Source organism: Microtus oregoni, unplaced genomic scaffold (assembly GCF_018167655.1).
Source record: "Microtus oregoni isolate MIOR12 unplaced genomic scaffold, Mior012 000011F_ref0000422, whole genome shotgun sequence".
NCBI classification, from domain to species: Eukaryota; Metazoa; Chordata; class Mammalia; order Rodentia; family Cricetidae; genus Microtus; species Microtus oregoni.
Window position 1 is genome coordinate 17,950,319 of NW_024543070.1, and position 26,000 is coordinate 17,976,318.

General features: G+C 50.8%; 1 protein-coding gene across 2 annotated transcripts in view; it reads left to right on the forward strand.

The window, feature by feature from the left end:
- The window catches only part of LOC121453281 (pro-neuregulin-2, membrane-bound isoform-like), a 184,950-nt gene that overhangs the window by 66,335 nt on the left and 92,615 nt on the right, over positions 1-26,000 (forward strand). The window lies entirely within an intron of this gene.

The window sequence follows — 26,000 nt, forward strand, 5'->3', positions numbered from 1 at the left end:
AAGATCACAGGCCTATGCTGAGGCAGAGTTTGGACGGGGCCCCAGGCACCCTCTTAACCATTGGAGCCTCCCCGTCTCCCCTACTCAGAGTGCTGCTTGGGGTGGAAGATTGTGCATATAAACACTAACCCAGAGCTGGTCCCAGACCCGGCTCTAAGCTTACGGATAGCACCATGCCAGAGACTCACTGTGGGTTCCTTCCTCCCTCCTCCTTCAGCCTCACCCTCTGTGAAACCTCAGGATGGGACCAATGACCTTGGTCTCCCCGACACTCACTTTCCCTATCTGTTCCACCGCCCTGTCCAGAGGATCTGATGGCTGCTCCGGGGAAACCAAGAAGGGCTATTTTCTTTCTCATTGGCAGTGTGGGAATGATCCTCTTGAGTCATTTGGCTTGCTAGCTGCTGGCGGGGAGAGCAACAGATCAGTCACTGGTGTGGATTGAATTAATCAGACACCTGTCAAGCTAGAAATCCCCAGACTTTGGGCTCTGAGGACCCCACTCTTAAGTGACTCAAAGTCTTAAGGCTCAAAGTCTCTGGATAAGGTACTCTGAACAGTGGAGGGGGTTTTTGTTTGTCTTCCTGTAACATACATGAAGCTTGCTCTTTGAGGAGGCCAGGCGCTATATGGGGTTGTTCCCACCCATAAAGTGGCAATGAGACTCCAGAGATATCGGATGCCTATCTGAGGCCTCATGCAGAGGTGACTAGCACAGAATAGTGCCCAAATTGTAAGGGACCGTGGACCCCAGGGATGGGTGATTGAATCCGTCCCTCCACAGAAGAAAAGACTACGGGGATGGGCGGTCCAGGCTTCCCCAGGTCACACACAGCCTCGCTGACTTCTCTAGCAAGAGGCTCCCCTTTGATATCTCAGGGACACACACAACAGGGACAGAGAGTGACTCCACCCTCCCTGCCTGGTAAGGGAGCTCCCTGGGTCTTTCTGTTAGTTTGGTGCACTTCCCCTGACTCCCACTAGAAAGCACAGCAACAGAGCGACAGACTTGATTTTGGTGCCAAATCCATTGCTGTGAGAGGTTAAATTGGCTGCGTGATTCCCAGAGAGTTAAGAAAAAGGCGTTCAGAGACCTGGTGTGACTGGGGGGACATGGACATTCATACGCATGACAGACATTTACAACACACACATGCACACACATGTGTGTGCACACACGCACACACACACGCAGACAGGAGATGCTTGTGCATCGGTGGGCTGGCTGTCAGCCCACACAGGGGACCCACAGCCCACATACAAGTCAGGAAATGGGTTTTCCACATCCAGGAAACATTGGCTGAATCTGAGGAGCCTTTCTGTGGGCTTTCTCCCTTGGGTTTAGAAAGGAAGTGACCTACATTTGTAGACTGGAAACAGAGGTCTCTAAAGTTTGAGTATGCTGCAAAAGCCACTTCAGAGAGCTGCTGTCCCCGACCTTGGTGCTGAGAAGACTTGGTCCTGAGGCTAGGATGCAGAAAACACCGTGTTTGAGATCTGTATTCCCGGTGAAGAGGAGAAGCAGAGCTGGCAACAGGTTAGAGGAGGTTAAGGTGCTGGGATTTTAAAAAAATTACATTCTGACTTGTAGGAAAATGACTTATAAAGTCTTGTTATTCAAATATGTAATTTGGGGACCAGTGAGATGGACCAGTGGGTAAGTCTGGCAACCTGAGTTTGGTCTGTAGAACCCACATCAAGGTGGATGAAGGGAAGCTACTCCACAAGGTTGTCCTGTGATCTCCTTGTGTGTGCCATATCACACATACCCCCTACACAAACAAACAAACAAACAAACAAAAACAAATAAAATTGTATTTAAATGTGACTTTGACTCTAGTTGAGTGTCTGTCTTGTTTTTCCTCCCACTCCTTCATGGACTCCCTGCCATTTTACGGTCCCTATGGCAGATGATGACATATTCATATGTTGGTGACTTATTTAAATTCCCGTTTTTGCTGGTCTTCTAGCTTCTCTCCTCCTAACTTAAAGTGGCCTGTTTGTTCTGTGCCATAAGTACTTCTTGTAGAATTCCTAAATTACTTTAAAAGTAGAATCTGGGAGCAATCCGCAGTCCCTAGATAGCCCAAGCTGAGGGTCTTTTATTGCATTGTTATTGCAAAATAACCTGAGGCTGGATGTACTATAAAGAAAAAAATATTTCTTTAGTTCACAGTTTGAGGTTTGCAAGAACATAGCCCCAACATCTTTCTCAGCTCTGGGGACATCCTTCAGGCTGCCACAGCATGGCAGGTGGCCTCGTGGTCTGGTCAGAGCATACGCAAGACAGAGAGATCACCTCACCGTTTCTCTCAGGAACTACACCGCTTGCGAACTACATTAATCTCTTCTAATGGCGGCATCTTCAATGACCTAATGCCTCCCACCGCCCCCACCCTCTTTTTGAGGCAGGGTCTCACTCCGTAGCCCAGGCTCACCTTGAACTTTCAATCCTGCTCCCTCATCCTGGGATGGCGCTGGGATAATAAGTGTGAGCCACTGTCCAAACACACTGTTATACTGCAGACCAAGCTGTCCACACACAAACCTTCGGAGACAGCCTTAGCTGTCACTGCCCTCCAAGGCAGAGCCCTCCGCTCTGGCTAGGTAGGATGCCTTCTTTGTGGGAGAGAGAAGGCAAGCTTGGATGCGTGTTTTATTATAGTTTTGTGGTTACTCTTGGTGAGGACAAGAAACTAAGCAAGGAATGGAAGTGAAGCCATTCGGAGCTGTGTGTGTTGTGCATGTGTGTGTGTGCATGTGTGTGCATGCATGCGTGTGCATGTGTGTGTGCGTGCATGCGTGTGTGTGCGTGTGCATGCATGTGCGTGTGCATGTGTGTGTACATGTGCGTGCATGCGTGTGCGTGTGTGTATGCATGTGTGTGTGTGTGAAGCCATGAGATTGCTTTCTCCTTAATAAAGTCTTTTTACGCCCCAGATAAAATAGAGCCAAGGGGGTTTGGAAGTGAATCCTAGCCACCCCCCACACCTTGAGACAAGGTTTCTCTGTGTAGCCCTGGCTGTCCTGGAACTCAATCTGTAACCCAGACTGGCCTTGAACTCAGAGATTCTCCTGCCCCTGCCTCCCAAGCACTGGAAATAAAGGTGTGTGCTAACACACTGGGCTATACTTTTTCTCAAAGATTTTTTAAAAGAATTTTAATTACATACACCAAAAAAAAATCACTTAATATATAATAGTTAGAAATAGGGGCTGGAGAGATGGCTTAGTGGTTAAGAGCACTGGTCGCTCCTCTGGAAGACCTGGGTTCCATTTCCAGCACCAGCAGAGCAGCTTACAGCCATCTGTAACTCGGGTTTCAGGGGGGGTGTTGCCCTCTTCTGGCCACCATGGGCATTGCACACACATGGTGCATGGATGGACACATGCAGACAGCAGTCATACACATAAAATTGAAAAAATGTATGTGGAACGTTTTCTGTGACAATAGCTGTGTCTTTATGCCATCATTTAAAACGTCACATGGTATTCCATCATATGACAACATGCGTAACTTCTCAGTTGCTTGTTTCTAGAAATGTGGTTTATTTTCCTTCGTTTTGTGATGCTGGTTGTAGGCCTAGGTAAAGCTCCTGGTACCTACTGTGCTTGTAGGTTGACTCCCAGGGTAGGATTGCAGGCGCTGCATGCACATCTAAGTTTTGATGCCTGCTACTCAGACTTGATAAGCCCTGTCGATTTCAGCTCCCCCACTGGTCTGTGACTGCTAATTTCTTACCCATTCCTTTTCGCTTCTACAAGTCTGTTGTGCAGATGTCAGTCACCCTTGTAAATTCTCTTTGATTTTTCGCTGAGGTTGACCATGCTCCGGCTTGCTCGTAGCACTTTGTGCTTCTGTCTTGTCTCTGCCCGTTTTTGCTACTGGAGGATCCTTTGTCTCATTTGTCATTTGGCAAATTTCCTAATATGTCAGGGCTGTTAGCCTTTATTCTGAAGAGCACTGCGTATGATTTCAGCCTAGTGTTTGCCCTCAGTTTTGTGACATTCTGTAACACTGAGAATTTATATAAATTTCATGTAGTAAACAGTTCGGTATTTCCTTTTCATCTGTATTTAGAAAGACTTTCCTGTCCTTATGTTATGCAAACATACAACAAAATGTTCTGGTGTTTTATTTAACATTTGCGTCTTCTAGCCACCCACACTTCACTCTATGCGCTATAGGTATGGTATCTCAAACATTAACTTGTTATTTCTGTGTGGCTGTTGGATACGCACTTTTGCCTTCATGTGGAATGTCTCTTAACACCCTATGAGTGTACATTATATGATGTTTGTGTAGGTTCTGGAACCCTCAGCGGAGCTTTTGCCAAACGTTTCAGTTGTCTCTGGGTTTTGTATTGTGCTCTGCTGCCTGCACCACACTCTTGGATGCCGCGCGCCTCTGTGCTACTCCCGTTGGCCTTGAACTGGTCTCAGACGAGCCCTCCTTCCTCCGGCTCTCACACACCCAAGACCGTCAGACTGTCTTCTTTCTTTGTCGGCACATTGCTGTGGCGGGAACCCAAAGGCTTGTGCGTGCCAGGCGAGTGCTCTACCACTGAGCTACAAATATAACTTCAACAAAGTTCTCTTCATCAATATTTTTCTTGGCTGATTTCTTTAATTTATTCTTCCAGATGACTGTGGGATTCACGTATGCTCTTGTGGTTTTCCCAGAAGGGAGTTCCTCTTGGAGATTAGCTTAGAAGAGATTTGCCGTAGTACATTTTTCTATTAATTCATGCTCTTTTCACATTTATTTATTTGATGATTTATTTAGTTTTGTTATTATTATTTACTTTATTATTTATTCTGATTATTTATTTATTCACAATCTTTTTCACATTTACTTATTTATTTAACCCTGACAGATTACAAAATTTGCCAAATAACAGAGACAAAGAGGTCCTTCAACAGAAAAAGGGCAGGGACAAGACAGAAACACAAAGTGCTAGATTCACTCTGTGTGTGTGTGTGTGTGTGTGTGCGTGTGTGTGTGTGTGTATACGTGTGTGTGCACACACATGTGATGGTATAGGTCAGTTCTCTCCTTCCACCACGCCTCGTTGGTCTCAAGGACAAAGCCTTTACCCCCTGGGCCATCTTTCTGTCTCAGCCATATGCGTCTTTCTGTTTCCTTTGACAGACTGAAGGCGTGAGTTTCTATTGCTAGTTTTCTGTTTCTATTGCTAGTGCCTACACATTCCACACTGACCTTATTTCTACCCTTGTGCTCCTATCGATGGTTTTAATGCCATTGCATGTTCATTAGGTCTGCTAAGTGTCTGCTGCTCACGCACATGTCAACTTTGGGACATTTTTGTTTCACTTTATTTTCATTTCATAACCCAAGAGCAAAACGCTGTCTCCTGTTTTTTTTTTTTTCTTCTTCTTCTGTGGGTTTGCGCCAAAGGCATGTTTGACCTAATTTGAGGCCATTCATTTTCCTTCTGGGTCTGGGCCATGGCTCCTCCCTGTCATTGCCTGTCATTGTAACAATGAGTTCAGAGAAAGACTGACACCTCCGCCAACTCCTTGTCAGCTGCTTCCAGAGGACAGACATGTTGTGGATCAAACCAAGTTCCACCTAGTTCTCTACCTCAAGCCCTGCTGCTTAAGTAACAAGGGAGGGACCTGCCACCTGGTAAAAACAGGTGCATGAATGAAAATGAGGTCTGGGGACAGAAAGAGAAGACAGGCCACTCGGGTGAAATGTCTTACTGATGGGAGCCTTGAGGAGGTGTTTTGAGGCCCTAAAAGTCATCAGGTTGGTCTCCAGGTCATTTAGGCAGGGCTGAATAACACCACCACCACCCCACGTAAGAGAAACTGAAGTTGGGCAAATAGACTCCCACATGGAGACCCTTTCTGAAATCAGTGGGAGTTGATTATCTTTCAAAGCTCACAGGGGAAATGAAAAAGAAAGGAAGAAAAGTTGCTTACGGAGACTGGACTCAACATCAAGTCTGAAGCAAGCGCAGCTTCAGCAAGGTCTTATGGGTAATGCTAGGTAGAAATTACCAACTTTGTCCCTGAGTTCCAGCACCGGGGAACATCCCCAGCATGGACACCCTCTCCACCACTCCCTTCCCCACTGATCTTGGCTGCAGCCGCCTCCTCCTTTCTTTGCTTTCTCCTCTTGAATGTGTTTGAAAGCAGATGGCCCGGAAGAGAGATCAGCCTGCCAGTGGACATGGAGTAAGAACAGTGAGGGAAAGGCGTGGATGGATAGAAAAATGGACACAGTATGAGCTAAATGAGCCTCACCCACCTGTTGTGGCGCCTGGTCCTGGGCCTGTCGGGTGGCGGTGGGGACATCGCTCTGGGCTCGATAGTCATATGAAGGTCACCTGCTGGAGTTTTATTGATACGACTTCAAAGGTCCAGCCATGTGCCCAGACCTCGCCCAGTACCCTCACCCATGGATTTCCTCCGTGCCCTCCCTTTTATCACGAAACCGAGTGGACATCCACGCTGCCTTTGAAGTCTTCCATAGAAGGAAACACCACAGCAGCGTTGCTTGGTGTTTTATTCCCATGTTTTGGACCATCGTGTTCCCAGAGTGTTCTATTTTATAGTTGGCCTACTCTTCTTGCAATACAAAGCTATTATCTTCTGGCATGAACTAGAGATTGTAGGGAACAGGAAGACACCTTTTTTTGTATCACCCTTCAGGAAGTTAAAAGCGTATTAAGATTGCCTTTGAACTTCCACCAGCACAATTAGGTTAAAAATAATACTTGTGAAGTGAGGGATACAGTGCCTGGCACATAGTAAAAAAAAAAAAAGCTATTTTCTGTCGCTGTTATTTATATTATTATTCATTGGTCATGGTAGTATACATCTACTCCGATATCATCTCACTTCTTATGTTGACTTGAAGTATAGAGTTGTTCAAAAGTGGGCAAGAAAGGCATACAATATTCACCTTATTCTTCTTGTCTGAGGGAACACGCAATGTAAATCAAAGGGTCTCAGGAATGGGCTGGACGTGCGCTCTGAACCCCCCTCTAAAGTGCCCGTCGCCTACCTACTGTAGGGTTGATTGAATCACTATTTGTAATGGTAAGTAGAAAGAGAGGAAAATGCTGACGGGGCATCTCAGCATTGGACTAGGACACGATCCCCGCATGTATAGCAACGCTATGCCATCTCTGCCAGCCGGTGACCTTTCTGAGATGCACCTGTTGCCCAGCGGCCACCTCCTCTTAGAAGTTGCCAGAGGGTCCACCCTACGTGGGTGCTCTTCCGTGGAGACAGACTTCCCCTCCCTTCAGGCTCCCTCAGGTCTTTCCCTTTGAGCCCTCTGGAGCCCGAGTAAGCCCCGCCCCCAAGTTGGTGCGGTAGAGACTTAGCCCCGATACCTCAGTGCCAAGAGATGAAACTCGCAGAGGCGATTAGTGCTTCCCATTTGTTACCAGGCAAGTTCTGCCTCCTCTGGCCTGAGATTCTCTCTCACGCGTCTGCCCTCTGCCAATGGGATGGCACAGTGTACGTGCACTGGCAGCGCGCAGAACCCTCGCTCTTGGGTTGCCTGTGTTCCAAAGCTACAGGAAATCAGCCTCTGCTCCTTATAAATTACCCACTTCTGGCATGCTGCATCAACAACGCAAAAATGGTCTAAGACAGCCCTGAGGACCTTTGAGACAGTTGTCATTCCTTCCTTCCTCCCGCCAAAGCTAGAACTTGCTTCGGGAACACTGTTGGAAACAGTGTCAGGATCCAAACGCGTGTATGTAAAATTCTGTATGTTGGCCCTGATTTTGGAAGGTTTAAATTAGAGCCAGTCTTTCCCAGTATGCCGTAAGAGCAAAGTCTGCTTCTTGGGTCAGAAGAATACGTCAAGGTCTCAGAACCTCGGCACTGGTCATTCCCATGATTCAGTGCAAACCAATCCCGCCCCTTTCTGCGACCCAGCATGCTCAGCCACTTGCTGCTGTCTTTGGGGAGTGCAGCGTAGTGTTCAAGGGTGTAGGCTTGGAGCTTGTCCACCTGGACTTGGACCTTGGTCCTACTTGTTAAAATTTCCTTGGTTCCATTTTCTCATTTGCAAAATGTTATTAACACCTGCCACCTCTGAAGGGTTTAGCTTATGCACACAACACTTGCCTGTAATAAACAATAAATATCATTACAATTATTACCAGTACTAGAATTGTAGCTATGCTCACTCCTGCTATAAAAACTTTATAGAAATTTCTACCTCAGCTCTCTCGTGACCCCCTGTGTTCTTGCCTGTTCTTGGTGTTTTCGTCTGTCACTCAGCAGACTGGAGGTGGCCCTTGGGGAGGGGCCCTTTCTCATCCATTTTGTTTCATGGTGCAGCCAATGGCTATTTGGGCTTTCTTACTCAGCGGGTTTTGGACAAGTCATTCCACTTCTGAATGTTTTCATGTGCAAGACAAGAATAATAACACTCACCTCTCTGGGGTTTCATAAGGGCTAAGAGAGATGACATACAGAGAGAGAGAGAGAGAGAGAGAGAGAGAGATTTATCTTGCTAGACCAACCTCTGTAACTTATTCCCCTCATGAGAGGCGCCCTGCGTTGCCTAGCAAGTGTTTCTGAGTAATTGCTTGGATGGAGGCGTGAACACTGAATAAGTAAACAAACTGAGTTACCTATGACTTAGAATGTGTATTGTGTCATGTTTCCCATGAATTAAGTTTTGTTTTCCTCCCATCAACCATGAATCCTTACGGACTAGAGTCACACACATCGCATCCTTCTTTCTCTTACTTAGAGGCTGCTGAGTAGCTGAGCCTGGCTCCTCACTCACTGCTTGAGAACTACAGAATCCTCTACCCCAAATTTCCACCAGGTGGCAGGGCATCACGTTCCTGTCCTTGAGAGCGCCTCCTGAACCTTCATTCTCTCCCACCAGGTGGCGCTGCAGGCTGCATTTCAGATCCTGCTCACCCCCCCCCCCCCCCAAAACTCAGGCCCTTGGGGCTGAAGCCGACAGGAGAGCCCCCGCAGCTCTATGATCTTTAGGGGTTTCAGTGTCCCCCCAACTGAGAGCACTTGGTGCTTCTGATGCCCTGGGACAGTAACAGAGTTCGATTCTTGGTGGCCCTACGGGCTGCGGTCCGTGTAGCTTGGCAGATAATTGCAGTGTAGCTCTTCTGAGTGGTGTCCGGCCTGAGAGCAGCAGGCTCTGGAAGTCTCACAGTGTGGATGGGTGATTGGCACTCAGCCCTCCTGCCCTTCCAGGGTCCTGCCTTTCCAGACTCCTACTGTTGCTTCCTCTCCTGCTGCTCCTTCCATGGGATCAAGCCAGTTCAGGAAAGCCTGGCAGAGGAGGACAACATTCTAGATCCTTCCGCCTCTTCTCAGAGGGAATGATATTCAAATTCCACACCACTCCAATGTAAGGCTCTCTCAACTCAGAGTCCATCCCCAGAGTCAGAGTCTGTCTGTCCATCCCCCTGCCTCTGCCCCTTTTGGTGTTGAGGATTCATTTGTGCAATGAACCCTGATCTGCACCCCCAACCCCCTTTCTTTCTGTAATCCACTTTAGCAGTTGCTTCCACATCCTGCCTTCTAATTTGATAGATACATGATTCTGGGCCCAGACTTGGGCCCTTCAGAAGTCCCAGTTAGCAAAGAGTGAGCAGGCCAGATATGAAGCTGTCAATGTTTACTAGCAAGATAGAAACCATTCCCTGTGAAGTCTCAGAGTTAACAAAGACTTGCAAGGCCCTGAAAGGGGTCCGAGTGATCATGGGGTCCCCTTATCTTGGGTTTCCGGGGTCAAGCAATCAGGACCCAGATGGAAGAAATGCCCAAAGCTCTTCAGGTGGTCAACACACAGACATGAGTCAAAGGTGGGCCCTCCACGTCCCTGGTGACCAGCCTTGCATCTAGATGTCTCTGCCTCTCGCCCCACCTGGACACCAGCCTCCCTCCTCTGGGCCCACGCTGGTGTACTGCAGTAGCGTCTGCTCCTACTTTTGTCTTGTGGCCTAGCAGGAGAGACCCTTGTCTGCCTGTGGCCATCTTTAGGTTGCAGAGAGGGGAGCAGAAGTGAGATTTGTTCTGCAGCAGGGAGCCTGTCTTCGGGGACAGTACATGTGCATACCGGGGCTACCTGCCCAGCTTTTCTGTTCCTCTGCTCAGGAGGAGCCATTCATGGGCATCTACATTGTGCCCAGGCCTGAGCAGCATAGAGAATGCGATAGAAATTCTCCCTGGAGTTAGGTACCTAGGACCCAGGGAAGGCGTTAATATCCCTGACCTTCCTGAACCCCACATTCCTTCACCCAGTGTCACCCCTTTCTCCTCTCAGACACTCCACTGATATGACCTCTGTGACTGTGCTGTGAGATTTGCATGTGACTGTCATTCTGGGTCTCAGTCATCCCTTGGTGCCCTCTTGCAGGCAAGATAAGCAGGCAGCTGACTGCTAACTGGACCCACTAGGTCAGGCTAGGGGTCTGCCTGGCTCCACCCGGACCTCTTTTGGTGTAGCAACCCTGTTCTTCCTCTGTGTTAGGGACGGAAGGATTGTCACCATTGCCCACGCAGGGTGCTCTGGCTTCCTTTAAGCAGAAAAGGACGTTTCTCGATCCCTTTACCTTCCCACCAAACAGTGTTCCAGCCCCCACCCCACGCCCCAAGACCTCTGCCCACCTCTCCAGCCCCCCACGGCCCCGGCCACCCTGGACACTCCTGCTCTGTTCAATTAAACACATGCTCTCTTATTTCTGGAATTCATTCCTTTTTTTAAATGAGCCCTCTTTCCCCACTAATTCATACCGCTCTTCAGGGCTCATCTGAGGGGTTTCTTCTTCCAGGAAGACTTCCTGGTCCCTAAGCCCAGGTGGGCCCTCGGCTTGCACCTCTCTGCTTGTGCTGGTTGTTAGTGTTTCCTGAAATCTTTTCTCAAAGGGACATCTTGTGATGTCCTATTTGGCCTAGTTTGTGGAAGTGTCCTCAGTTCCCTGCAATGTGATTGGCTGCCAGTAGACTTGCAGGTTGTGGGATGAGAAGAAGGCAGGCCCAGAGGGCTTCTCTTGAAGAACTGCCTGCCCTCCTCTGGACTGCCTAGGTCTTCAGGTACATCACTCCTGTGTTTGTGGGCAATGAAGCACACACAGCCTGCACTGGCTCTGTGATCAGGGACCACAGTGTTACCGAGTCATTCATTGTGCCAAAGACTGTGGTGGCCCTGGGGATCCAGGAGCAAATAAAGAGAGCCTGGTCCCTAGATTCATGGTGCTTGCGGGTGAACAGTTGGAGTAGACAAGCAAGCAAAAGCAGTTTGTGTGCTTGGCGTGTGTTCTCTAGAAAGGGAAGAGCTGCCGCGGAGTGAGCACAGCTTATCTGCCGTTTCTTTCTGCCCCTGGCTAGCTCACCCCATTCCCTGCACAGGCCTGGAGCCCCCACATTCACATCTCCAATGTCTGTGTCTCGGTTCACACCCTGACCTAAGCCAAGGTGGTACCCTGAGCCTTTGCTTATTATGGTACTGCCCATATCTAGGGTGACGGGATCTCCTATCTGGTCAGGAGAGGTCTGGGTAGAGACCTGGCTTTTCTGTAGCAGTGAAAACCTTCAGAAGAGGCAGGAGTCATGCATGGACACCACAGAGTCCTTCTGTCCTGGATCCTGGTGAAGCGACTGTTCAGTCTCTGGTTCCACACTGGGCCTCAGTGGTACTGGAACGAAGTGACCAGCAAGCCCTCTGGAACCGCCGCTGCCATCACTGTCCTGCAGGACTGTGTTTCTCTGCCCTTTGGCCTGGTCTGAGGCTGAAGAGTGCCAGCCTCCAGCTGCGCTGGCAGTTCTGCCGTCTGCTCCTGGCAGCTGTGGCCTGCATGGAAAACCTGTGTCTTTTGTTAGGAGGCCATGCCGTGGAAAGAACTGGTGTTGGGCGACTTTATGCAGGAGTTCTGTTCCATGAAAATCTGGTCCATGCTGCCTGTCTACCCCACCCCTGCCATGGTGTCTCTTTGCCACCTAGGCAGGCTCCTGGAGGTCTAAGGGGGAACCTGTGCCAGCCTGTGCCCAGGGCAGGGGGAGGCTCTGGTGTGGCTCCAGGTGGGAAGCATAGAGGACCAGACTGATCTTGAGCCTGACCTTGAGAGGTCAACGTTGTGGCTACCGTCTTCCTACCCTGGGGCAGTGCTGGAGCAGCTATTGTCACCAGCTACCCCTACACAGTACCTGTGCATCAAGGCACCTTTGTTCCCCCTTCAGCCGGGACAGGATACCAGCAGCAGGTTAAAGGTTCCTGGTGGCCTAAGGCCAGCCAAGAACTCTACTCTTTCCCAGGGCAACACAATGTGTCTCCTGACAGTTGATATAAACCATCCCTCTTGGCAGAGTGCGGCTTCTTTTGACTCAGGGCTAAATGGGCCGAGCTTCAGAACAGGGTCCACAGGAAGAGTTGAGAAAGGCCTTCCTGCTTCTGGCCTAGACACGACTCGCCAAGGGGTTGGTGCCAGAAAGTGGGTGGATCCGGGGGCTCAGAAGTAGCTCCCTTGACCCATGAGCCTGGAGACCCTCTGGTTCAAGCCTATGATACCAGCCTCCTTTGTTCTTTGGACCTCTTCATATGTGCTTGTCCCTAAAGCCCTAGTGATCCACACACACCCCCACGCACACACACACACACAAGCTTGCACGTGACAATGTTTGTGCCTCGGGAAAAGGGCATGTTTACGGCCCTTTTTGGAAATGTGTGATTTGAGTGCATGTGCTTGTGATTATGTGTCTGAGCTTCAGGGAGTTTGTGTCCTGGAGGTCTCTGAATAAGAGTGGGCTGCCGTGTGTGTGTGTGTGTGTGTGTGTGTGTGTGTGTGTCTGTGTGTGTGTGTCTGTGTGTGCTTATGACTGCTTGTGATGTTTGTGTGTGTGTGTATGTATGTATGTGTGTATGCTTATGGCTGTTTGTGATGTTTGTGTGTGTGTAGATGTATGTATGTGTGTGTGCTTATGACTGCCTGTGATGTTTGTGTGTGTATGCTTATGGTTGCCTGTGATGTGTGTGTGTGTGTGTGTGTGTGTGTATGCTTATGGCTGCCTGTGATGTGTGTGTGTGTGTGCTTATGACTGCCTGTGATGTTTGTGTGTGTATGTGTTTGTGTGCTTATGACTGCTGGTGATGTTTGTGTGTGTGTGCTGATGACTGCCTGTGATGTTAGTGTGTGTGTGTGTGTGTTTGTGTTTCTGTGCGTGACTCCTCTCTGGAGCTGCCTGTCTGTGCTATGCTGGAGGAAGGTGCACATGAGAGCCTGGCTTAGGGGGATATATTGCCACCTCCCAGACCTTCCCCATTCCACTTTTCCTCTCACTCTTCCTTCTTCTCCCATCCTAGCCTTGACCTGGAAGTATATGAATGAGACCCTAAAAAGGCTTTGTGACCAATGACCCTGCCAAATTTGGGGGACAGGCACGACTGGGCTTGTTCAGGAGTCAGAGAAGTGATCATCTGGGCAGCACTGAGATGCGCCAGCTCCTGGAGCAGAGCCCCCCCCCCCTTTTTCCCCTTGTTCTTTTTCTCCTGGCTTAGAAATAATAGCTCTTCAATCTGAGTTTAGGAGAAAAGAAAACAGGCAGGAAAGTGAGCTGCTGCACAGGGACAAGTTGCTGCGCTGGGCAAATTGCACTGGCCTTGCAATCAAGTGCTCTCACCGAGATGTGGTTGGACACCATGGATGGGAACATTTACAGCCTCTGGGCCTAGCGAGGAGACCATGCGCTATGAGTCCGTAAGAGAGTGGGCTCTCTTACCCCGATGAGGTAGTGCAGACAGATTCCGCACACCTGCTTGTGGTATTTACCATCCAGACTACACCTCTCGGAGGCTCATTCTCCTCCCTGGGACCTACAAGGTGGTTGTAAGGGCCAGATAAGAAAAAAATGCATTCGAAGCATTTGGCTCAGTGCCTGGCACATGGGTGCGCAGGAATGAAGCCTGACGTGTGCAGGACTCAGTTCTTTTCCTGTACGAGGACCGTAGGAATGACGATAAGCAGGGATTCCAGGGGGATGAGCCTTAGCCGTCTGCAGAATCCACCCTCTTTTCCAAAAGAACCCAGCAGCGATGCCGGTCTGGTTGACAGGGATTTCCCAAGAGGCTATTACCTGCACTTTATGTATGCTTTGGAGTCGATGTGAATTCTGTGTGTGGAAGGCTACTCAAGGAAAGACGAGACCTGTGTTTTTACAGTAAGAATTTGGCCCATGAATATCTCTAGGCTGCTCTAGACAGTGGCTACTACAGTGCCTGCTTGGTTAAGTTAGTGGCATTAGGGGTCCCTATTGGCTCTGCTTTGCAGGGCACTATGACTGCTCGTCTCAAAATTACATGGTTGGTATTGTTTGTTTGTTGTTTTGGGGTGTTTGTTTTGTTTTTGTCTGCCACTTATGGAATACCTGGTAGATATGCTGTGCCCAGGACCTGGAGATAAAGAAACAGCCGAGAATGGCCCTAAAGGAGACTCAGAGTGGGCAGCCAAAGCGATCTGAAGGTACATCGAGGGTGTTGCCAGGACTCCAGCTTCCCAGAAACCCCGAAAACAGTGTGCTTAGCCCATAGAAGGAGGAATTCTGGCTAAATCAGAATTCAATAAATGTCTGGCATTAATGAAAAGCAAGCAAGGAAGGAAGGAGAGAGAGAGAATAAAATAATAAAAAACAAAGAGAGGGACCACAGCAGGAGGAAGGCTTTCCTGCCTTGGGTGGACGTAGTCAGAACCTATCAGGCCAGAGGTGGAACAGATGACCTCACGAGGATCCCTCCACGCCCGGGCGTCTAGAATATGCCACTGGGCTTGGCTGCTAACTTATGTTAAAGCCTTAGGCAGATGACTAAGCACTTATGAGCCTCAGTTTCCCTCTCTGTTAAACAGAGTTGCTTACATCACTGAGAAAGAGGCTCTACCTTTAACCTCTGGGAACTCCTGAGGAGGTCATGTGTGCTGACTTCCAGGCTTCCCCTCTGCTCCTGCCTGTGTGCTTCCCCCTCTGCTGGGGTCCCAAAACACAGCCTGACATGGTGCCTCCACTGCTCCTGGGCCTCTAACTCTGTGGTAGCTGATCTCCCGAGATGCTAAGCTCTCACTTCCATTTCTTGCTCCCATTGTCTCCTTTTCTAGAATGTTCTCTCCGGTCTTCTCCAGAGGAACCACCCTCCGGTCCATGAAGCTTTCTGGCCAGCCCCTCTGTGGGTGGAGGTTTGATTCTCCCCTCCCCCTTCCGATCACCTAGTGTCTGTCTCCAGAACCTCTCTCTACTTCCTATACTTCCTTTGACTCTTCCCAATTCCCCAGTTTGGGCACTCAGTGTCTACTACAGGCTCTGTCTCTGGGGCCTCAAAACATTGGTGGAAGGAAGGACTAATGGAGCTGAATTTGGGAACCTGGGAGTTAGGGGGAAACATGCTAGGGGTCAAGAGAGGGTTCTCAGAGTCGAAAAAAAGCCAACATGCTAAGGATACAGTTGGTTGATACAGTGTGCCAAGCTTAGTGTTTATAAGACTATGGATGAGAGAGAGATCGTCCACAATCCATCTTACCACCTAGCCCACCTCTCTACCCCCGTTGCTTGTGCTTTGTACCAGTCAAGAAAACAATAGCCCTAGGTAGAGGAGCTACTTTGAGAAGCCAAGAGGCATTTGAGTAGGGCTGCTTTGGCTGGTGTCATGCTGGGATCTAAGATGGATTAGTTTGTGGTCTCTAAGCCAGTGCCAAGGTCAGGATAGACACCATTACAGTCCTGGTCTGGCCTGAGCTGCCAAGGGAAGAGCTCTTCTCCTGGGGCCTGAGGACAGCCTGGTATCAAGTATACTTGGCTTTGCCAGCCCTCCTTCTGCCTCCTGTTCCTACAAGGGCACAGGGGTCTCCACACTTTTCATTGTACACAGCAGGGCTGGCCCAGCAGCTTTTCTGGAGTGGGGCTTGTTTGTGGAAGCCTCCCTTTGCTGGTCAGCCTCCCCATGAGATGCTCCACAAGGGAGGAGGGACGTGCAACCCCTGGCCAGATGTGGAGGTCAGAAAGGGGTCCAGCCCCATGCTGGTTAGCTCCTTCTTGTTGCTGCCCTTAGGCTGAGAGGGAGGGAGGGCCTGGCTTTGAGGACTGTTTTATTCCTCTGGTCTTGATGGCCTAAGACCATGGCCTCCATACGTCTGCAACAGGCTTGATTGTCCTCGGGAGGGGTGTGTCACAGAGCAGGCCTGGAGACTGAGGCCTAATGGGAGGGGAGGCAGGGCAGGGATGAGGCAGGAGGTATAGAACTCCCCATGGGCACTGGGCTGTAGGGGGTCTTCACAATTAAAGGAAGCCTAGGTCGTGGTGGATGTACTCCTGTAGGGTCGCAGAGCAGATGAGGGCACCATTGGGCCCTTCTCCCTTCTCCACCCCACACCTTCACCCCCCACACCAGGGCCTAGAACGGTAAACAGCCTGAGTCAGAGCTAGGCCGCGCTTATGAGCCAGCTCGTTCTGTCATTAGCGGTAATAGCAGCATCTTGTCTGGCTGCCGGTACCTTTCATCCGGGCCCCTCAAAGAGCTTAAAGGAGCAGCCAAGGTTCTATTATCTTCCTATTACTAATGGAGAAATCCAGCCCCAGACGGGCTCGGCAGCTTTTTTAGGGCTCACAAGGAGGTAGCAAAGGCTGGGAGTGGACGTGCCACGGGAGTCTGGGGCCATTTGACCTCTTCTGTGTCCCTGATGATGTTACTTCCAAAGTGAAACTCCAGCCCAGTGCTGAGATTGTTGAGAAGTGTCGAGAAGTTCTGTCCAACTCAGAAGGTCAGGCCTGGACTTTTAGGCGGCCACTTGCTGATTCTTTCTCCCCTAAGTTGCCAATACTGAACCCATAACAACAGTAACCCCTGCTCCCGCTTGCGCAACCCTTACAATGGAGTCAGAGACATGTGCAGTGCTGTGTCACTTATGGATAAAGAAACTGAGTCAGGGAGAGAGTCCAGATTCCAACCCAGACTGAAGTCCAGATTCAATGGCCATTTTTGTTACAGGCTTCTGGTTCAGCTTTTCTGATGCCACAGTCGGTCCTGTTTTGAGAGAGGGTCCTACTATGTACCCCAGGCTGGCCCCAGCTTGCATCCTCCTGCCTTAACCTCCTCAGCACCGAGATTAAGGCTCTCATGCTGTGCCTGACTAGCAGTGTAGCTGTGTTGCTGCTCAGTACAAACCCAGTACAGACTCCTCGTACTGCAGGCAGAGTTCCCCTCACCCAATCTCTCTTCCTTGTAGGAGTTGGTCTGAGGAATGAGGTCCTGGAAGCCATGGCCCTAACCCTGCTCATCACGGCAGAGATTCACGATGAGATATGGTTCCCGATGACCCGGGCAGGGTATGACATCCAGCCCTAAGCACTTTCCTCCCACAGCAGCTGCCCAGGAGTGTCCTGCAGACCTGGGAGAGGGCATAGGGCAGCCAGTGTACTCCTCGGGAGACAGCTACCTCCCCTGCCAGGACAGGGAAGAGGCCTCTGCTGTCCATTTTGTCTCTTGTCCAAGTCCTCATCCTCCCTCGCACAGGGCCCAGAGACCCTGCCCACCCAGACGCATTTCTAGAGGCGGAGGTGACAGCCCGATAGGAGTCAGCTCAGGGATCTGGTTGTACCAAAGCTTGGTGTAGGGCCCGGGGAAAGGCATCTAAGCCAGGGTTTGTGCCTCGGCTTTCTCTTGTGAGAAATGAGAATGCTAACCCAGTGCTGCTATCTTTCTGGTGCTCAGCTCTGAGCCTGGTTCCTGGCCCCTGGACGCCTAAACAGAGCATCTTCTGGGTCCATGGTGCACAGGACCGGGGCAGGTAAGCAGAAACAGTGCAAACTGACCAGAGCAAGGTCAACGGCCATTTTTGTTGCAGGCTTCTATTTCAACTATTTGTGACTTTCAACTAAGTTCATGGTTTGGATATTATTATTTTTGGTCATTTTTTCCATATTTGGTTGTGGCCTAGAGCAATGAGTTTTGGAAAGATAGAGGCAAAAATCCCTTCAGCTGTTTGTGAGCACTGCAAACGCCCACCAAAAAAAAAAAAAAAAAATCCTTTCCAGCTAGAAGAAATAACAACATAGCTATGTTTTCTTTTTCAGCTCAAATGACTCCCAAACAACCCCAAAGATTTCAAACTTGGCGAGTAATTAGTCCTTAATGAAGGAGAGTGGACAGTATGTGCTCTGCGAGCCTTGAGAATCAAAAGGTTTCAAATTCAAAACCTCACTGATGCATGAAAACGTTCTGAGGCCCCAGACCCTAGCAGCTTCTTCCTAAGGATGCTGAGCTGATCGCCCTGCTTTGTACAGAGTGGTTCGAGAGCAAGGTGCCCGCAGCTCTGCAGCCCCACTCTTGTGTACTCTGCCTGATGTACAGACAGAGGCTGAGGCTAGCCAAAGATGGAGTCAGGCTTGGCACTTGTAAGACGAACTAAACTGCATGTTCAAAAGCTTATATTTGTGTCCTCGTCACAGAGAACTTGCAGGAGGCACATTAAAGCCCTAGGCTATGGAAGGCCTTCTATGCTCTAGAGTATCGAAGGGCTACATCTCCCGGAGATTAGTCCTTAAGGCCTCTCATCTACTGTCTAACCCTTGCAAGCCCTCCTTGGATTCTTTTCTGAATGCTTTCTCCAGGAGGCACCTGGGAGGATGCTCCATCTTTCCAATGCTCTTCTGCACTCTGCTCCCCACACTGCATCATCTGCAGCTAAGCCTAGGGAAGAGGCCTCTTCACTCTGCATCTCAAAGCAGGACTTGACCGGGGTGGCTTTACAGGCGGATAGAGGAGAGAAAGGAGTCTGCATAGTCACAGCCCTGGAGCCCTGCTGCCTGAGAGCTGGATCTGCTAGAGATACAGGATCTTTCTTCCGTGCCCCTGGCAGACATCTCCTGGGATGCCTGTACAGAAAGAGGATGAGACTCTGTGCTTTCTGTTGTTCTTTTCAAGGCCAGGGATCTGACTTGCCTTCTGCTTTCAGGACCTTGCGCATGTGTGGGTGTGCACATACAAGCTCACACAAACACCCACCCCAGATTTTTGACAGGGGGAATGGTGACCAGCTCATTTCCATTCTCTGGTGAACAAGAGAATGCCTTGAATGTGGGGTGGATCAAACCCAGGCATAAGAAAGTATTTAGCCAGCTCCAAGAGTCCTGCAGCCTAGAGCTATGTAGCCAAGCAAGGTGAGCAGGCAAGGACACCGACAAAAAGATACAGACAAGACCCCACCAGCTAGGGGGCTGAGGATGGATTCTGAACTTGTCTATCAGCCAATGCCAAGATGTCATTTTCTCACATCTGGTTCCACATCTGGAAACAGCCAGGATGCTCATTTCAAAGAGCTGATGAGGCCATGCCCTGATTGCCTGAGGGAGAAATCGGTTTGGTGACATTGTCATCCAGGCCCCGTCATCTTCTCCAGATGGTGGTCCCGTTTCCAGCGCCCTTCTCAAGGCACACCCACTGTCCAGGAGGCGAGAGAGAGAGCTGGAGGGCAGCTGGATGGGGTGAGGCCTTGTCCAGACCCTTTGTCAGCCTCTAGAAGCTGCAACGCATTTATAGTTCTTGCTGGTCAGCAGCTGGCCTCCCCACCCGTCCTGACTTGCATGGTCTGTTGGGATTGTGGCACTTGTTGTCCAGATGCCACAGTCTTCGCATCTGATGATCACATGGCCCCTGTTCCAGGCCTAAGCCCTTGGCTGGTGGATCTGAGGAGAGTGCATCAAGAGAGGCCGCTCCTCTCGCATGTCCATCGCTAAGGCCCAGCCATGTTCTGTCATGAAGGATCCTAGAGAGGCAGCCGCCTGACTCAGCCCTTGAGGATTCTAGCATTGTGAGGTTGTTTAGGGTCTGAGGATGCCCGAGGAAAGATCAGAGTCATGCACTTCATGACTGGAACTGTTGGAAGTAGTGTCAGAGGAAGGGGAGGCTACCGTCAGGGATGGTTTCCTCAGAGAGCTGCTCCCTGGGCAAGACAGGGGCGGCCCTCAGCCTTCTAAACTGCTTCGGTGCCCATGGTATACGGCGTCCATCTCAGGGTGGGAGGACACTGACTACCAACAGGACTTGCCACACACTGGAGAGACAAGGTGTGAGTGGACGGGGCAGGGTGCTGCTGAGAGCTCAGTATTTTTTTCTTCCTCCTGTGACATTCCTTCACCAGCTCCCACAGCCAGCTCCCACGGGCCCTGCCTTTCTCTCCCCGCCTCAGGGTCAGCTTCCTCTTTGATGGCAGCTCACCTTGGCAAGGTGACTCCAGTGTTATAGGTAGGAGACAGAACAAGGCTTGGGGTGAGGATTTCATTCCTGCTGTGCGTGGCTGGAAGATGACCACGTTGCCACCCTCCACACAGCGCAGGGCACTCTCCTGACGCCTTTCTGTCCCTCCTGCTCTGTCTGTCTCCAGCCCTCCTCAGCTCCCCAGACTCGTACAGTGCAGTGTATGGTCTGCCCTCCCAGAATGTCAAACAGGTGGCTGCCCCTTCACCTCCCGCCTCGCTGAAGGAGGCCTGTGGGAAGGCTCAGGGGTACCGTCTCCTGACAGTCAAGGTTGACTGTGAAAAAGTTACCGACCTAAGGTACACACATTTAGATCAAAGCGGATGCCATGGCTCCTCATGACTCCCTACTACTCAGCTGAGTGTCTTTGTCCAAATCACAAAGCCATCCCAGCAGAGGTTCTTCCAAACCTGGCCTGCCCCTCACAGTCCATTCCTAATCTGCTTGACCTGGTGGCACTTTGCACAGCCAAACCCTGCCCCTTCCATCTGGACCTTGGCCCAGGCTACTCTTCCTTTCTGTCATACCTGCCCCCACCCCTTCACCCTGCTCTCTCTGTCAGCCTCCAGGAATCCTCCCGTGCCCTGAAATGTTGATTTGCTCTATGCTTTAAGAGCAACATTTGCAAACATTGGCCGCCACCTTCGATTGTGTCTCCGTCCTGATCATAAGCTCTCTGAGGGAACACCCCTTGATCCCCACCTCATCCCTGCTGCCTGATGAGTGCCTGGCATCTTGCGGGGTGCCTGACAAAGCGGTGTGAGCCAAAATGAGATGAGTTGGCAGACGGCTGATGGCATTCCTGATGGGAAGCTCAGGTGGAGCTGGGACTCAGCCTGCAGGGGTAGAACAGCAACAACCCCAAGATCTCAGGTCCACAGTGTTCCAGGCTCTGCTCCAAGAACTTTCTAATTTTATCCTTACAACAATCCTATGTGGCAGGCATTCTTCCTGTCCAATTTTACAGGTGAGTGAAACGTAAGAGGGAAGCCATGATGGGTGGGTAGAGACAAAAGGCAGTCTGGATTTTTTTTTTTTAAAGTTCATGAGCAATGATGTGGAAGGGCTTGGCAGGATATCTGGGACTCCAGAGAGTAACGGGGCGTGGGGATGGCTTGGGTTAGAGAACCATGGGGGGGGGGGGGGGACTGATGATGATGTCCAGCTTGCTAAGCCACAGAGGACCTTTACACTGGGTCCAGAAGTGCAACTCAATTGAGACATGGAAAAGCCATGGCCAGTTCCTGAGCGGGAGCCTGGTAGGGTGGAATCTGGCCATGGCGTGATGAATTGGGGGGGGGGGGGGCGGGGGAGAGCCGCAGAACTGCCAGGAGGGTGTGGGCATCGTCTCCCCTCTCACTGCTCCTGCAGCCATTTGAATTCTTGCCTTTTCATTGGTGCCTTCCATAGATGCTGACATGGATGACCTTGGGACCCCAGAGCTGGACAGCAGCTGCAGGTCTCCCGGGGCCCGAGCCTGCTCCTTTCTGGTTTGGCTGAGGCTAGCTGCTCATGGCTGTGTCCATGACCTGGGCTGGGCTGGATTTCCCCTCTGCGGTCACTTTAATGAAAAGCAGTTGTGTTTGCCACGAACTTGCAGGAGGAGAGGGGAAAAAAATCAGCCCGTCTAGCCCCTGGCCCGCTCTAGGCCTCAGAACCCTCTCTGGGTCTTTTTCTTCCCCTGCTCCCCAGTCTTTCATCTTCCCTCCTGGTTCACCTTACTGACTGGTTCTTCCTGGCTCTTCGGGTTTTAGAGAGAGAATCTGCCTGTGTAGGGATGGAGCTACAGGTGCCTATGGCCGCTGCCTGGGCTGCTCTCACGGCTTCTCCTTCACTTCCTTGTCTTCTGAGCTAGCAGATGGGCACGCGTGCTTTGAGGTGCTTGTGGTTCCCGTGTGATGTCTCTCTGTCTCTGTCTCTGTGTGTGTCTCTTCCCTTTCAGCCTCAGTGTCTCAGGGACCAGGGGCCTTCCAAAGTCAAACAGAACTTCGTTGCCCTTTCTTTTCTCACTATCTAGCCAAGCCCTTGTCCATCTTTTGAGACTAAACAACTTCAGGGGGCCTGCTGTGACTCCCACGTCATCAGTATTCCTGAAGAGGTTTGCTGGACCCCCCCCCCCCCACACACACACACACACACACTGTCCTCGGGTAGTAAGGCAGACACCCTCAAGGCCCTTGCTTTGGGCCTCTGGGGTTTTCTAGCTGGTTATCCCTGCGAGGGGGCGGGGGGGGGGGGGATAGGATAGAAGAGAAGGCAGGGAACAGTCTAGTGCTTTCCCTGCTGCAAGTATGCAGAGTACTGGTTGGCTTGCGGCCTTGAGTAGCTTTCTTCACAGAGCCAGGGGCTACCCTCCTAGTTCAACCCTTCCTCCTCAGGAGCATGCAGGCTGTTGGCACTCACCTAAGTGCTAGACTAGACTCCTGTCCCCCACCACCCTAGTCCCAGAAAGAAGAGGCCCACTGAAAAACTCATGGGGGGCTTGTTTTCGTCTCTCCATATTGAGGCGTTTTTAATGACAATGTTGTTGATGGCGCACATATTTCAGAGTAATATGTTTGGGATTAGGCCACACAATGGGGTTATGACTCCCTCCTGTTCAACCCCTACCCAGGGGAGCTTGCCCTCCATCTGGCCAATACACATCTGGATCAGGCTCACAGCTGTCCAGATGTTGCATCCCTCTGAACCCAGGCTTGCAGCCTCTTCTGCTAGAGGCTGGAGCTGCACACCACACACACACACACACACACACACACACACACACACTCCACTCCATTTGGAGCACTGAAGCACTGAGGTCATCTGGTCCCTGGAGGGGGAGGGGAAAGAGCTTGGCCCTGATGCATTATTCCTCCTCCACCACGGTAGGGCAAGCAGGCTGTTGGGACACATCTGCGGAGGTATGTAAATATCAGGTTCCCTGCTTCCAGCCCAGACAGGCTAGTGGGAAGGACCCGCTTGAAACTAGGCTCCAAATCTGGAGCCTGTCCCTACCTCAGCCAGGGGCCAGCTGCAGAAATCAGAAAATTCCTCATACTCATTTGGGGGGATGCTTTGAGGCCCTGTGCCACACTAGTCTCCCAGCTCATGCTGAGCCCCGTTCTGCAACCCTGCTCTTTCCAGCCACCGTCTTCCCACCTCGGCTTCACCTCCCTCTCTCCCTTTGCCCTCCTGCCACGGGTTGTATGGTTTAAAAGAACATACACTACAGAGCCCGGGCTCTGGACCCTCAAATAACTGAGACATGATCTGCCAAGTTTGTTTGCCCATTGTTGCTGGCAGAGGCTGGGCAGGGACTGCGGGGGAGGAAAAGGAAGCCACATTTATTGGGTGCCAACTATGTGTCAGGCACTGAGCAAGGTGCCTTAGTTAGATTATCTTGATTAATCCTTGCAGTCACCCTGCAAGGGTAGATGTTATTCTCTTTGTTTCACACACGCCACAAGTGTGGCTCAGCAAGGTTACCCTAGTGTCACGTGGTTAGCAGGGACGGAACCAGCATTCCAAACCCTCATGCCATGCCACTTCCCCCGGTGACTGATAAACATCACCCTTTAGATCCTCCTTCCTGGCTCCTGGATGTGAGCATTGCCTTTTCCCTTCAGGCCAGGCAGGGAAGAACTGCCTGGCAAAGCCCAGGCTGGTAGGCAGCGGAGAGACGGTAGGAGTTGTAGTGTTGTAACTGAGTTTGCCGCATGGCTGTTTGAGGGCCTGAGGATTGAAGCCACAGAAACATATTAGGAGTTGAGAAAGCAGGGCGGTGGCGGTAAAGGGCAGGCAGATGGGCCTTGGAGGCATCTGTGGGGAACTTGGGACTTTTCCATGGCTCTGGGACACAGGGAACCTCATTAGGAAGGAAAGAAGTGAGCCATGGAGCCCCAGTTCCTATTGTTCCCTTATCATGCCATCAGCCCAGCAAGGGGCTCCCAGCAGATGGAACATTCCAAGGGCCCTCCAGGGGCCCCTCTTCTGACCACAGTATGTGGTACCCCCAGAGAGGCAGCAGTGGGTAGGAAGTCACCCTCCAGCTTGGTCATGATTGACTAGGTCACCATGGCAGCTCTAAAATGTAGCTGCTTCAGACTTGGAGATGAGGACAGTGAAGAGCCTTGTCCCCAGCTCCAGTTACAGAGCTCAGATCCACAGAGATACACAGGCCCACAAAGATCCATGCCAAGACCCTTCCGACATCCATACCCATCCCTACATCCATACCGACATGGTGTATATCTGTCTGCCTCAAACCAAACTGTTCTCTTAGAGTTGACATGCAAACACAAGACTACCAGGATTCTGTCTTCTTGTTCTGTGCCCAGAGCTCAGCACACAATGGGAAGGTGGCAGCATAGACCAGGAGACAGCTAGGCTAGACGGGAAAGCCAGCGCTGCCCCTGCAGTGTGGCACCATCTTGAAGTCATGCTCTCCCCTTCATGGTTGGCCATGAAGACCAGAGACAGTGGAGCAGGTGCTCAAAGATGAGAGCTGATGTGGCAGCAGTGGGCAGGATGCTGGCTGGCACGGCGGCTGGGGAGAGGGCCGAAAAGCAGGCTGGAGGAGTGGCGGTGGCATCACGGTTGTCTGTGAAGGAGACTTCTGTCCTGGAGATGAGAGCATTCCCTTCACATCAGGTGTCTCTGCAAGCTACTCAGGAGGATTGACAGCAGAAGTGGGGTGTGACCATATGCCAGATGCAGTGAGATCATGTGACCCATGGCCAGTTCTGGCACATGGGGAAGATCTGCCCCCAGGAATAAGGCAACCATGGGTACAGGTGTCTGCGGGAGGGAAAGGTCACCCGGGGGGATCTCCCTGAGAAAAACTGGGCCACAGGGCCTATCTTTTTTCCCCTCACTTTTTTGTCTGCCTGTCTGTCTGTCTGTCTGTCTGTCTCTCTCTCTCTCTCTCTCTCTCTCTCTCTCTCTCTCTGGTGTGGTGTGGTGTGTGGCGGGGGCTGAGGTTGGTATCAAGAATTATGCTCTCTTGTTCCTCTACCTTATTTTACTCACTGAGGCAGGGTCTCTCAATCAAACCCAGAACTCACAGATCCCACTCATCTTCCTGATCAGCTTTGTCTGGGATTTGTCTGTCTCCCTCTTCTGAAGCTGGAATTACAGACATGCTGTCACCTGGAATTTCATAAGGGTTCTGAGGACCTGAAGCCCATGCCTCATGTTTTAACCACTGAGCCATCTCTCTAGTTCATGAGGGAGATGGGCTGGGACATCTAGACTGTGCAGGACCGTGAGGTCTGTCCCCAGGAACATTCTCACGCACACTTAAAGCAGAGCACGTTTCAACCTGGGTGTACATGTCCAGCATCTCGTGCCGGCTCCCCAAGATAGGCAAATCCTCCAGCACTCACTGGGGTAGGTTTAGGTGATTTTGTCGGGGAAGAAGCCAGCTTTGGCTGTCTGTGTCCCCTGATGTTGGGAGTTTGGTGTCTGGTGTGTGGCTCACTCCAGGCTGACCTTTCAGGAGATATAGTAGAAATGTTGAAATCAAGGCTGGCTCAAAGGCAGCTCTACCCGAGGGAGCCCAAATTCTGTTTCTACTAATCTACTAATGACCCTTTGAAGTAGTTCTTTTAATCAGATTCCCTTAGGAAGAGTCTGGAACACCACTCTCTCAACCAATTTTCTCTTGTCTCCTCTGTACAGACACTTTGGTCCCAGCGTTTTCCTACTTAGACAGAGGCAGGAGCCATGGGTAGAATGTAGCAATTCTGACTGCCCATGG